Here is an 11,810-nt window from a genome sequence, read left to right as displayed (position 1 = left end):
CTTGAAATACATTCTACTGAAGCTCCAGGACTGTTGATAGCAGATGTTAACATGCATCCCCCAGGAGTTAGCACAGGTTTGAAACCATATCAGGAGCAAATAACTTACCACCAGCAAAACTATCAAGGTCAAGGGGGATACACAACAGATAGGGACTCCCTGCCAGCCACCCTGCTCCAGAAATGTGTTGCCCTCTGCACCAGACAATGCCAGCCCTCCCTGGGGCTCAAGGTCCTTTACAAATGGCCATTTGTCCTCTCCAAAATGTGAGTTTCTCTTCACCCCCTCAGTACATTTGACAGTTTAGGGAAGGTTATTCAGATTAATTTTTCCACCACAAGACAATTCTCTCACCCACACTTCCACACAAGCATACAATTAACCTTGTGGTTTGTAGGGAAAGTGAGCTCAGTTTCAGAGTCTAATGAGGATTAGAGCAGGAGCCAGGAGGAGGTGTTGTGAGGAGCATCAGCTTCCTTAGGAGTCCTCCAAGGACATGCACTGTGGCTCTCCAGGGTCAAGATTAGAATTCACATGGAGCCAAAGACTTCATTTCATATATTGAAACTGAGTCTTTGAAATTGAGTCAAAGACCCAATTTCATATATCTTTGTAGCTCCAGGGGTTTGAATATCTTAGCTTCCCAGGACAGATGATATGAAAGGCTCTCAATAAGTATTGATGGGTTGATTAAATGAATGAATGAAAGAATGAATGAATGAATTCTGTTATTTCCCTATGCCTTATAAGCACAAATTACCTCTTTCTTGGAGACAACCAAATAAGATGTTACAGTTTTTGAGGTCAGACAGCCCTGTGAATCCTAGTTTTGTCATTTACTAGAATATGACTTTAATCTCTGAACTCTCTCTCATCTGAATAAAGAGGATTATAATCTTCATCTCAAAGCCCATTAGTAATATTGGGAGGGCTAAGACTCAGAGGATCTCAGTAGATGCTAGTTTCCATTCTTGCCATGTCTTCTGCATTTTCTGAATTCCCTAGGGCCTAATGCTTTATGGCACAGCGCCAAGGTTTGTGCTGCAGGGTCCTGTACCTGTTTCTGACCAGGAGACACTAGAACCCTCAAGATCACAGGCTCTGAAAGTCAACTTTTTTCATTTGAATACCAGCCCCATCCTTTACAGTTGTGTGACTTTGGGTAAGTTACTCACTTCTCTGAACATCTGTTTCCAGGTATGAAAGATAGGGACAATAACCATACTTACTTTGAAGGGATTTGGGGAACACATATAGAATTTAGAACAATGTCTGGGTTTAGAACTGTTTGATAAGTATAAATATTATGTTATGTGTATATAAATCTCTATTTGAAATTTGGACTCTTCAAGCCAGGAACCCAAGTTTCTCTCTATCTCTCTCACGCCTGCAATCAGCTTGCTTGACTCCCTAGGCATACTCTGGAATTAAGGCTGTTACTGGTTTGCTCTCACAGCTCTGTGGTACGCTTGACCCCATCTCCCCAGACTCCAGAGAGTTGGGGACTTTAAGAGCAGCCCAGGAGGTTGGAAGTGCAGCCGCTTAGGCCCCTCTGCAGAACCCTGGGTCTTAGGAGAACAGTGAGGCCCAAATGTCCTCGGAAGCTGCTCCAGCAACACACTCTGCTCCCATTAAAAGAACTCTGCAGTTTGGGTGGTTTGTGGGGAACTCATGAGACTTTTTAGCTTGATGACAGCACCTGAAACCACTCCTCTCCCATTTTCTATGTGTTTATTTTTAGGAGAATGGGTGCATGAGGGCACATTAAGATTTATTAAGTAAGAGGCAGAAATGCTTGCAAATTTTTACTGCTCCCCCCAGGCCTATCAACAGTTTCCCTCAATCCCCTTTCCAAGGCTATAAAACCTGGAGGGAGGTGAGCCCTGGGCTCCAGAGGTGAGAGTGGGTGTGCTCCCAGCCTGAGGCTGAAACCCAGGTGAAGCCAGGGCAGTCCCTCCTCTGCTCCATCCTCCAGGGAAGGGAAGCTAAGGGAAGCTGAAGAGCCAAAACTGCTAGGATACCAGAAAGCCTGGGCCCTCAACTTGTATGTAATAAGAAGAGAAGGACAATCTTAGGGAGGCTGGAGTCGGCACAGGGACTCAGGAGGAGACTTTGGAGGCTCTGCAGCCAAATCCCTTCATTACAAAAAGGTATGCAGCACGTGGAATGAGATGATGGGCAATGAGTCAGAAGGCTGGGTCCTGATGCAGGCTCTGCCTCTTACCAGGCAAGTGTCCCTGAGCAAGTGACATTATCTCTCTCAGCCTCAGTTTCCTCATCTCTCATGAGGATAATGAGATATCTGGATAACTGGATGAGACGATCAATGTAAAGCAAACACTCTACTGAGAAACCATGACAAATCACCCCTTGAAATGTGAGTTGAGCACACATCCCAAAGGATTTGGAGCATGAAGCCACATGTGATTAATAACAGTGGTCACACAGATCACCCCCTGTGTGTTTGTCTTGGTGACAGGTCTGCCATCTTCTCAGAGAGCCAAAGGAAACCCTCAGGGATGTCACAGACATGAGACAGGCTAGCAAGCTCTCCAGGAGTCGGCATCTGAGGGGTCCACCTGTCATTGCACCATGGGCCTCCTCCTCTGGCTGTTCCCAGTATCAGGTCGCCGTGATGTTGCCCAGCGAGCATCATGAACCCAGAGTCAGCAGACCCTGGACCTAGACCTAGGAGAAACATAGGGTGACTTGCAGCCTTGTAGCAGGACAAAGAGCACACACTGCACTTTAATGAGAAAAAGTATAAGAACCCAAAAAAATACCTGCACAAACAGAAAACAAGATCTGTGGTTGAAGTTTAACATCTGAGATAAGAGTCAGGGCTCCTGGTGGGCAGTGATTTCTTTTATGATCCTCAACTAAATTGGGGTGGGTGTGTTTTTACCTCCCATCAGTTAAATTTTCATTTGTGGGTCACATTAACAGAACCACATTCCATTTCAAATACTCAAGGGATCTGTAATAGATCACTGATGCACTCTTTCTGAAAGACTTACATGAACATGTACTCTGCCCAACCAAAAGGTGTAGCTAAAACCAGAACTCAAAATGGCCTAAAAGGCTGCTAATGAGCACTAAAATCAACTAAAACCCAGGCAAGACTAAACCATTACTGTAAGCTTAGTTATAAAGATCAAAGTCAAACTCATTTTTGGAAGAGTCAATATTTAAGTAAATAGCAACAACAATAACTCTATACCAATACTTTTAAATAAAGTTTTTGAGTCTGTTAACAAACACTACAAAGTGGAAAATTAAAATGGGAGGATGTTAAAGAAGAAAGTAAAAGTATGCTAAAAATTCTAACTCAAACAGGAAGAGTTAAATTTAAAACAGGGAATATAAATACATTTTTAAAATAAATAAAGAAAAATGTAAAGTCATTCGAAGAGTTGATAAAAAGCAAGACCAAGGAAGAAAATAAGAACATATAAAAAAATAAATTATAAATCAAGATGACAGAAGAATGAATTTAACAGTTATCATTTTATGTATAAATGTGTCTTTAGAATATACAAAAACAGAGATTCTTTCATTTAATCAGAATCAAAATTTAAACAAAGAGGCATCAAAATGGTAAAGATGGATTATCTGTTTAAGCATGGGGCCTTGGCTGCATGATGCAGTGTGCAGATGATGTTTTATTTAGTTATGCACTTGAAAGCTATATGGTTTTGTGAACCAATATCACCCCAATAAATTCAACTTAAAAACATAAAAATAATAATATATTTTAAAAATGAATTTAAAAAGAAAACCATAGTCACAGTATTACTATCTGACAAAACATTAACTGGGATAGAAAAGCCTGCTTTCTAATAACAATTCAGCACACAAAGAGAAAAAAAAGAAAAAGACACAAGGAAAAATGACCACAAAGTTCACCATGCTCATCTCCCAGTTTTTAAATTGCATGTGAGTCTTATTTTCTTATTTTGTTTTATCTGCACTTTCTCTGTTTTCTTCAATGTACATAAAGTGAATGAAGACAAAGAGTTATAACGTCTTCCCTTTACTAACCCTCACCCTCCTTCCTAAATAAGCTAATACAGGTCAAGTGTCTTCTCTTCTGGAAGCTTCCCCTGACATTGCAAACCTCACTCCTGTATGGACCCATTGAGGTACCCTTCTCAGGGATGTGCTAAACCAGGCCCTTTAGCCACAGAACCGGATGTGTGCATCTCTTCCCAACTCCTTGGGCAGCAACACCAGGTTGAGAGCTTGAAATCCACCTCTCCCCATTCCTCAACCTGGAGGCTGTTGCTAAATATCTATCACAACACTACTGTTTATGTTCCCAGAAGCCTGTGCCTGTCCCTCTGTATAGTTTTATCATCTTGTGCTATAATGCTCTACCTGCTTTTCTCCACCACTAATTTCTTCACACCTAAGAGATAAGATATTCCATCATGTATCTCTTACCCAACCACAGTACCAAGCATGGTGGAAGGAAGGAAAGGAGGAAGAAAGAAGAAAAAGAAACAAAAAAAGAAAAATGGGAGGAAAGGAATGAAGGGAGAGAAAGGGAGAGAGGAAGCAAGAAAAGGAGAGGAAGCAATAATAACTGCTTTCTTTCTTCGAATGTAATAAAATTGCCTAATTCTCCCTAAATATCAACAACAGCCCATTCATTGGAGCATGAAATTCTCCAACTATCACCAAGAGGAAGATACATGCTTCTTCATTTGTGATTCCTAAGAAGCAAAGGCCTTTGAAACACAGCCACTAACCTCTGGAACTTCCAGCCAGACTGGGTCAGCAAGGTAGAGTAAGGCTATTGTTGAAAAGACATCTCAGAATCCCAGTAAGGTGGCCAATCCTGGTGTTGCTTAGAACACTTCCTGAGAATGAACCATTCTGTGTCTGTTTCCTCATTCACCAAGTGCCGTGAGAACTCTCCCTTCTCCACTTCATTGAGCTCCAGGTATTGAAAAAGGGCTCCATAAACATAAATGATTTGAAAAGTTTACCTAATTGGCTCCTTTTTCTTTTCAAAAGATAGTGGAATCTCTTCAAGAGCCATTTTGCTGTCATAGGCTAATGGGTATCTTTTTGGTAGTGATTTATCCAGGTAAAGTGCTTATGATATGAATACTAGAGGCCCGGTGCACAAAAATTTGTGCACTGGCTGCGGGGGGGTGGGGGGTGTCCCTCAGCCCCACTTGTGCCCTCTCATAGTCTGGGACCCCTCGAGAGATAACGACCTGCTGGCTTAGGCCTGCTCTCGAGTGGCAGAGGGCAGGCCCAATCCCTAGGTGCAGCCCCTGGTCGGGCTTAGAGCAGGGCCAATTAGGGAGTTGGGGCGCCACCCCCCTGTCATGCACAGAGCAGGGCAGATCAGGAGGTTGCGATGCCATCCCCAGTCACACTCAGGGTAGGGCCAATTGGGGGGTTGGGGCACCGACCCCTGTCACACTCAAGGCAGGGTCAATGGGGAGGTTGCGGCGCCACCCCCTGTCACGCACAGAGCAGGGCCGATCAGGGGGTTGGGGCGCTGCCCCCTGTCATGCACAGAGCAGGGCCCATTAGGAGGGTTGGGGCTCCATACCCTGTCATGCACAGAGCAGGGCCGATCAGGGGGTTGGGGAGCTCCCCCCTATCAGGCACAGAGCAGGGCCGATCAGGGGGTTGGGGCACCTTCCCCTGTCAGGAACAGAGCAGGGCGGATAGGGAGGTTGTGGCCCCACCCCCTGTCACACACAGATCTGCAGGGCGATCAGGGAGTTTGGGCGCTGCCACCTGTCACGCTGCTCCAGGGGCCAGGAGGCCTCGCGGCTCCGCTGATCCCTGTGCTGGGAGGCATATTACCCTTTTACTATATAGGATAGAGGCCTGGTGCACGGTGGGGGCCGGCTGGTTTTCCCTGAAGGGTGTTCCGGATCAGGATGGGGGTCCCTCTTGGGTGCCTGGCCAGCCTGGATGAGGAGATGATGGCTGTTTGCCGCTGGTCACACCCCCTTCAGTGTGGGGGTCCCCACTGGGGTGCCTGGCCAGTCTGGGTGAGGGGCTGAGGGCTGTTTTCAGGCTGGCGGGCGACTGAAGCTCCCAACCTCTCCTTTTTTCTTTTCTTTTTTTATTCTGGGATTTATTTACCTTCTATAGCTGTCACTGGAGCTGAGAGCCGGCTTTAGCTCTGAGGCCGGCTCCACCTTGAGGCCTCGGCTGCTGAAAGCAGGGATCTGCGTTTGTTCTATAATTGTAACACTGTTTCGGTCCTGCTCGCTCCAGCTCTGATGGCTGAAAGCAGGTTTCTGGAGTTTTGTTTAGCTTCTATATTTGCAACAATGTTTCTTAGAGAGCAAGCTCAGAGGCCGGCAAGGCAGGCAGGGAACCTTGGCTTCCTCCGTCACTGGAGCAAGCAAGCCTCCCTGTTCACTTCAGCTGCCTGGCTGCCGGCCGCCATCTTGGTTGGCAGTTAATTTGCATATCTCGCTGATTAGCCAATGGGAAGGGTAGCGAAGTCATGGTTAATTACCATGTTTCTCTTTTATTAGATAGGATACCCTAATATATCACTAATGTAAACTCTCCTTCTCCGTGAATATGTACACCCAGGCCAGAAGCTCAGAGGCCACGGAAACTTGTTACACAAAACAAAACAGAAAACAGTAGCTAACTCAACTGGTTTAGCTGGTTCTTCTGATATATTCTAGATACATCCACTGAGCTGTTATTTCCATTGTTCTGGTCCAGCTCCTTCAGGTTGTGTGTGCCAGTATGTGTGAGTGGCCACTCCTGCTTAGAGAGAAGGAAATAAAAACCACTAATTATTGACTAGCCTCTGGATTCATTCACTGGTTCAACAAATGTTGATTGAACAGGGTGCCAGGCACGGGCCCAGCCCGAGGTTACAGTTGAATGAGACAAACTTTTGGCATGTGCAACCCATTGGAGGAATGGGCCCCATAGCAAGTAGCAAAAATCAAATAAACAACGTAATTACAGATTGTAATACACTCCAGTAAGGAATGAAATAAAGCTCTGTGGTACATTATAAAGGAAAGAGAGGGATGCATTTAGGAGAGGCAGGAGGGATTTCTCTAAGGAGGGGACATTTAAGTTAATGCATGAACTATAGGGTGAGAAGAAATTGGTCATGCAAAGGGCCAGGAGAGGAGCATTCTTATCAAAGGCAAAAGCAGGAACAAAGGCCTTAAGATGGAAAAGAGCTCAGCACATTCAAAGAACATAAAGGAGTTCTGTGTGGCTACAGAAGTGAGCAAGAATGAGAGGAGGAACATGGCCGGTTTGGCTCAAAGGGTCCGCCTGCAGATCAAAGGGTCCCAGGTTTGATTCTGGTCAAGGGCACAATACCTTGGTTGCAGGTTCCTCCCTGGCCTGGGCCCTGGTAGGGGCTCATGCAGGAGACAACCAATAGATGTGTTTCTCTCACATTGATGTTTCTCTCTGTCTTTCCCTCGCTCTTCCACTCTTTCTGGAAATCAATGGAAAAATATCCTTGGGTGAGGATTAACAACAACAAAAACAAAAAGAATGAGGGTGGGAAATAAAGAGGAAAGCAGACAGGCACCAAGCACACAGGGCATACTACAAAATTTAGATTCGAATGTAAGTGCAAAGGAGAGCAATTGATGCATTTGAGGCTACAGAGGGACATAAGCTGGCTTCAGTGAAAGTCTTCCTCTAAGTTGTGTGGAGAGCAGATGGAGGGGACTGGGGTGAAAACAGGGACTAGCTGAACTGTTGGGTGAACTTCCTTTCAGCAGATTTAGGACTCAGGCAGGAGAGTTGAGTGCATGTTCACTAAATCCAACACAAAGTTTTTAAACATGGATCTATTTGCCCAAAGGAAACATTTGGTACCTCCAGGCCTTTCTCACACTTCTGGCTATGAAATTTTGGACAATTTACATCACCTCATAGGACTTAGGTGTCATTTGTAAAAGCAGTTTAGCTGAATCTCTCAGAGTATCCAGTAAGCGTTACACTCCTTGGTTTCTTGGAAAGGAAAATGACTCATCTGCTGGAAATAGACCAGGTAGCTCCAGGCAGTTTGCTGGGCCCAGCCACAGCCAAGCTTGGGTGGAGCCTGAAAGGGGCCAGGGTGGGTACCTGATTATTCAGTGCAAAGTCTCAGGTCCCACGCTGCTGTAGAGCTTCAGCTCTGGAATGTGGCTTAGGTGGGACCTGCTAGTGATGGAAACAGCAGAGAGAAAACCAGGAGGCTCTGGAAGAAATAGTACAAGCAAATATTTAAATAATGGTAGGGTGGAGAAACATTGCTAAATTGGAAAGTAAGGGCAGAAAGCATAAAGACAAAAATGGATAGATTTTATTTCATGAACCATCTAAGATTATTCTACAAATCAAAAATAATTTTGTGAATAAACTAATTAAAAATGGGCAAAACACATGAACAGGCATTTCAAGAAAAGCATAAATAGTCAATAAACCTTTGGTAAGATGTTAGACAATATTGATGATCAGGAAAATACAAATCAAGACAACTATGATCTATAATTTTATACACATTTAATTGACCAAAATTGAACGTTTATAATACTAAGTTTGGAAATGGATTTAGATCTATGGATCTCTTACCCACTTTTGGTGAAATGTAACATAGTGTTACCACTTTGGAAAATAATCAAGTAGTGTTTTCTAATAACAAATATTTATATATTCTATGGTCTAACAATTCCACTCATAGGTGTAATTATACATGTATATCAAAACACACAGCCAAGAATATTCAGAGCTACACTGTTCACAATAACGAAAACCTAGAAACCACTCAAATATTCATCGATGAGAAACTGGATCCATAAAAATATTATATTTATACAATGAAATCACATGCAGAACAAATTGCAAAGCATTCATGAGCATAATGATATGACATGCAACCATGTGGGTACATTTTTTCAAAATGATATTAAATGGAGAAAGTGCCAAAAGATTACCAAATCTTTAAGGAGATGGAAAAAATTATATTTTGGAATGGAAGGTAGTCACATAGATGTTTACATAAGTAAAATATTTTTCCACTAAACATTCATTAAACTGTATATTTAGTACTTTATGTACTTTATTGTATGCATATTATAAATTAATAATAATTGTCTTAGAAAGGAGTATGTACCCATTTTATGAGATGACAAATCGCAAAATTTTAAAAACCTAGTTTTTAGTATCATGACTCCACTTTTATTTAATAAAACTAAATAAAAAGGAATTCATGATGATGGTGACACCTGAGTCTAAAAGTGAAGAAACATCAGACAAACCCCACTTGATGGGCATTCTACAAACAACTTGAACTTTTCATAAATATCAAAGTCATAAAAATACCAAGAAAAGCAAATAAACTTCCAGAGTAAAGACAACTAAAAGACATGACAACTAATACAGTAAGTGATACAGAATTAAATCCTGGGCTGGGAAAAACAAAATAGCTAAAAAATATATTATTAGACAATCGATGAAATATGAATGTAGATTGTGAATCCATTGTAGATAATAACATTGTATTAATAGTAAATGTCCTGATTTTGATCATCACAGTGTAGTTGTATATGAGGATGTCCTTTTTCTTATGAAATACTCAGGGTTTTATTTAGTGAAAGGGGATCAGTGTCTCTAAACTTAATCTTATATGATTTGGGGAGGGGGGATCACAGAGATAGAGAGAGAGAGAGAGAGAGAGAGAGAGAGAGAGAGAGAGAGAGAGAGATGAGATAAAGAGAGAGAGAGAGAGAGAGAGAAACTAGAAAAGAAATAGAAATAGAAATGTGTATATATAGAGAGTCATGCATGTGTAATGCTTACATACATATAAAAAATGAGAAAAAAATGGAAGCAATTGGTAAATCCATAGATAAGATATACAGGAATGTCTTGTACTAGTATCACAATATGAAAAGTTATTTTATAATATATACTAGTACATATATACAAACTAGAGGCCCAGTGCATGAAATTTGTTCATGGGTAGATCCTTAGGCCTGGCCAGCGATCAGGGCCAATCCTTCCCCAGGGCCTTCCTTCCCCCAGCAGCTGGATGTCGGCCTGCGCCTTCCTTTGTTCCATGCTGCCCCCTGGTGATCACCACATGTCATAGTGACTGGTCGAACTCCTGGTTGGTGGAACTCCCAAGGGGACAATTTGCATATTAGCCTTTTATTATATAGGATGACAATACCCAATGTAGGTGGGACTTGAAGGAAGTAGGTACTGTAATATACTGCTAGGGGGAGCATATAAGATGGCATTGCTTTTCCGAGTGTTGACAATTTAGCATCATATATTAGAACCTTATTTTATAATTTTGACATAGCAATAGAGAATATGATCATGGACGCACATAAATCAAGAGTTACAATTATCATAATACTGAAAATCTAGGAATACCCCAAATAGCCAATAATAGCCAACTGATTAAACAATTTGCAAAACATTCATTCAATGGAATAAAGGTACAATTCATATAAGTGCTGGTACAGAAGACTATTTTATTACATTGGAGTTTCTTTCAGAAATATATTAAGTGAAAAAAAGCGAATAACAAAAATATGTGTAATTTGAGCCTTTTTTCCCCCAAAACAAAGCAAAATTATACATTATGATAGATTACATAGTTGGCCGTGATTCTTGACTCCTTTCTGAATCTACACCCTTTGTCCTTAAATTTTTGTTTCAGCCATATGAATTGCTTTGACCAATTGTATGGGGTGAAAACGTGAGCATGCCAGTTCCAACCAGAGGTCAGAAGAATGCTTACACATCCTCACTTGTCTGGCTTTTCTGCCCATGTTCATGAGAAGAATATAGCTGGACTGGCTTTTGTTCCCAGGAGAATGAGAGCCACGTGGAGGAGAGCAGAGCTGCCCAGCCAAATCCAGCCCAGATCAGAGGTTCGACTGCATGAGTGTGACTAATTGCTGTGTTAAGGCCTGAGACCTGGGGTGGCACATTTTTCTAAGGATAGCCAATTAATATATATCTGAGCACATACCTGAAAGTTTCCAAATGTTACTTCTGGATTGCATTATTACAAATAGTTTTTATTTGCTTATTATTTTGTTTATCTATATTTTCTAAATATTTAAAGTGTTCATGTATTGCTGTTATAATAAGAAAAAATGAGTTACAAAAAATAGAGGAGCAAGAAAACAATGACAAAAATAAATAATGAGCTCATATTCAATGGATCTCAAAGGATTTCTGGAAAACGTTTCACTACTCAAATAAATATGTAGCTTCCATCTACTGACTTCCCACTACAACTCAAGTACTTTAATAAGTGTCCTCCCTCCTTTTTTTATCACCTTTACTATTCACAAAGAAATAATGTTAGAGAGAATTATCTCCATTTTATAATTGAGGAAACTAAGGACTGTCTAGTTTGTTTAGCATGCCTAAAGTTACTTGGCTATAAATTGTCAGTATGATATGAATTCACCATTCTTGATTAATATTATGGACCTCTCAGGTCCCGGGTCCAGCCAAAATTCTGCTGCTAACCTCGGGAACTTAGTACTTTCTATTAGGTCATATGGAATCCTGAATGTCTGCCATTACTGTTACTGTTAAGTCACTCACACCACGTGCCCACCACCTATAAGCTGAAGGTGGTAGATTTTTAAAAGCCATAACGTTGCTTGACCAAGACAGTGCTGCAGAAATGAGATTCTGGGCTTCTGGGACAGGTGAGCTGGCTCAACTGGCAGCATGTCACAGAGAGAAGCTGATCCACCAAGACCCGCCCCACCTGCCAGTTCACCAGCATAATGAAGGATTGCTATTGTTTTAAGCCACTACATGTGGTA

At 42.0% G+C, this 11,810-nt stretch overlaps 1 long non-coding RNA gene across 1 annotated transcript; it reads right to left on the bottom strand.

The window, feature by feature from the left end:
- Window positions 1–1,581: 1,581 nt before the first annotated feature.
- Window positions 1,582–8,174, bottom strand: LOC139014668 (uncharacterized). The gene is made up of 3 exons (XR_011472258.1): window positions 8,095–8,174; window positions 6,644–6,756; window positions 1,582–2,688 (listed from the first exon to the last, which is right to left on the bottom strand). It is a non-coding gene; the product is annotated as an uncharacterized lncRNA (long non-coding RNA).
- Window positions 8,175–11,810: the final 3,636 nt, after the last annotated feature.

Source organism: Myotis yumanensis, unplaced genomic scaffold (genome assembly GCF_028538775.1).
Source record: "Myotis yumanensis isolate MYYU_CA2020_CCGP unplaced genomic scaffold, mMyoYum1.0.hap1 SCAF_7, whole genome shotgun sequence".
NCBI lineage: Eukaryota > Metazoa > Chordata > Mammalia > Chiroptera > Vespertilionidae > Myotis > Myotis yumanensis.
This window is presented reverse-complemented; position numbering and strand designations above follow the sequence as displayed.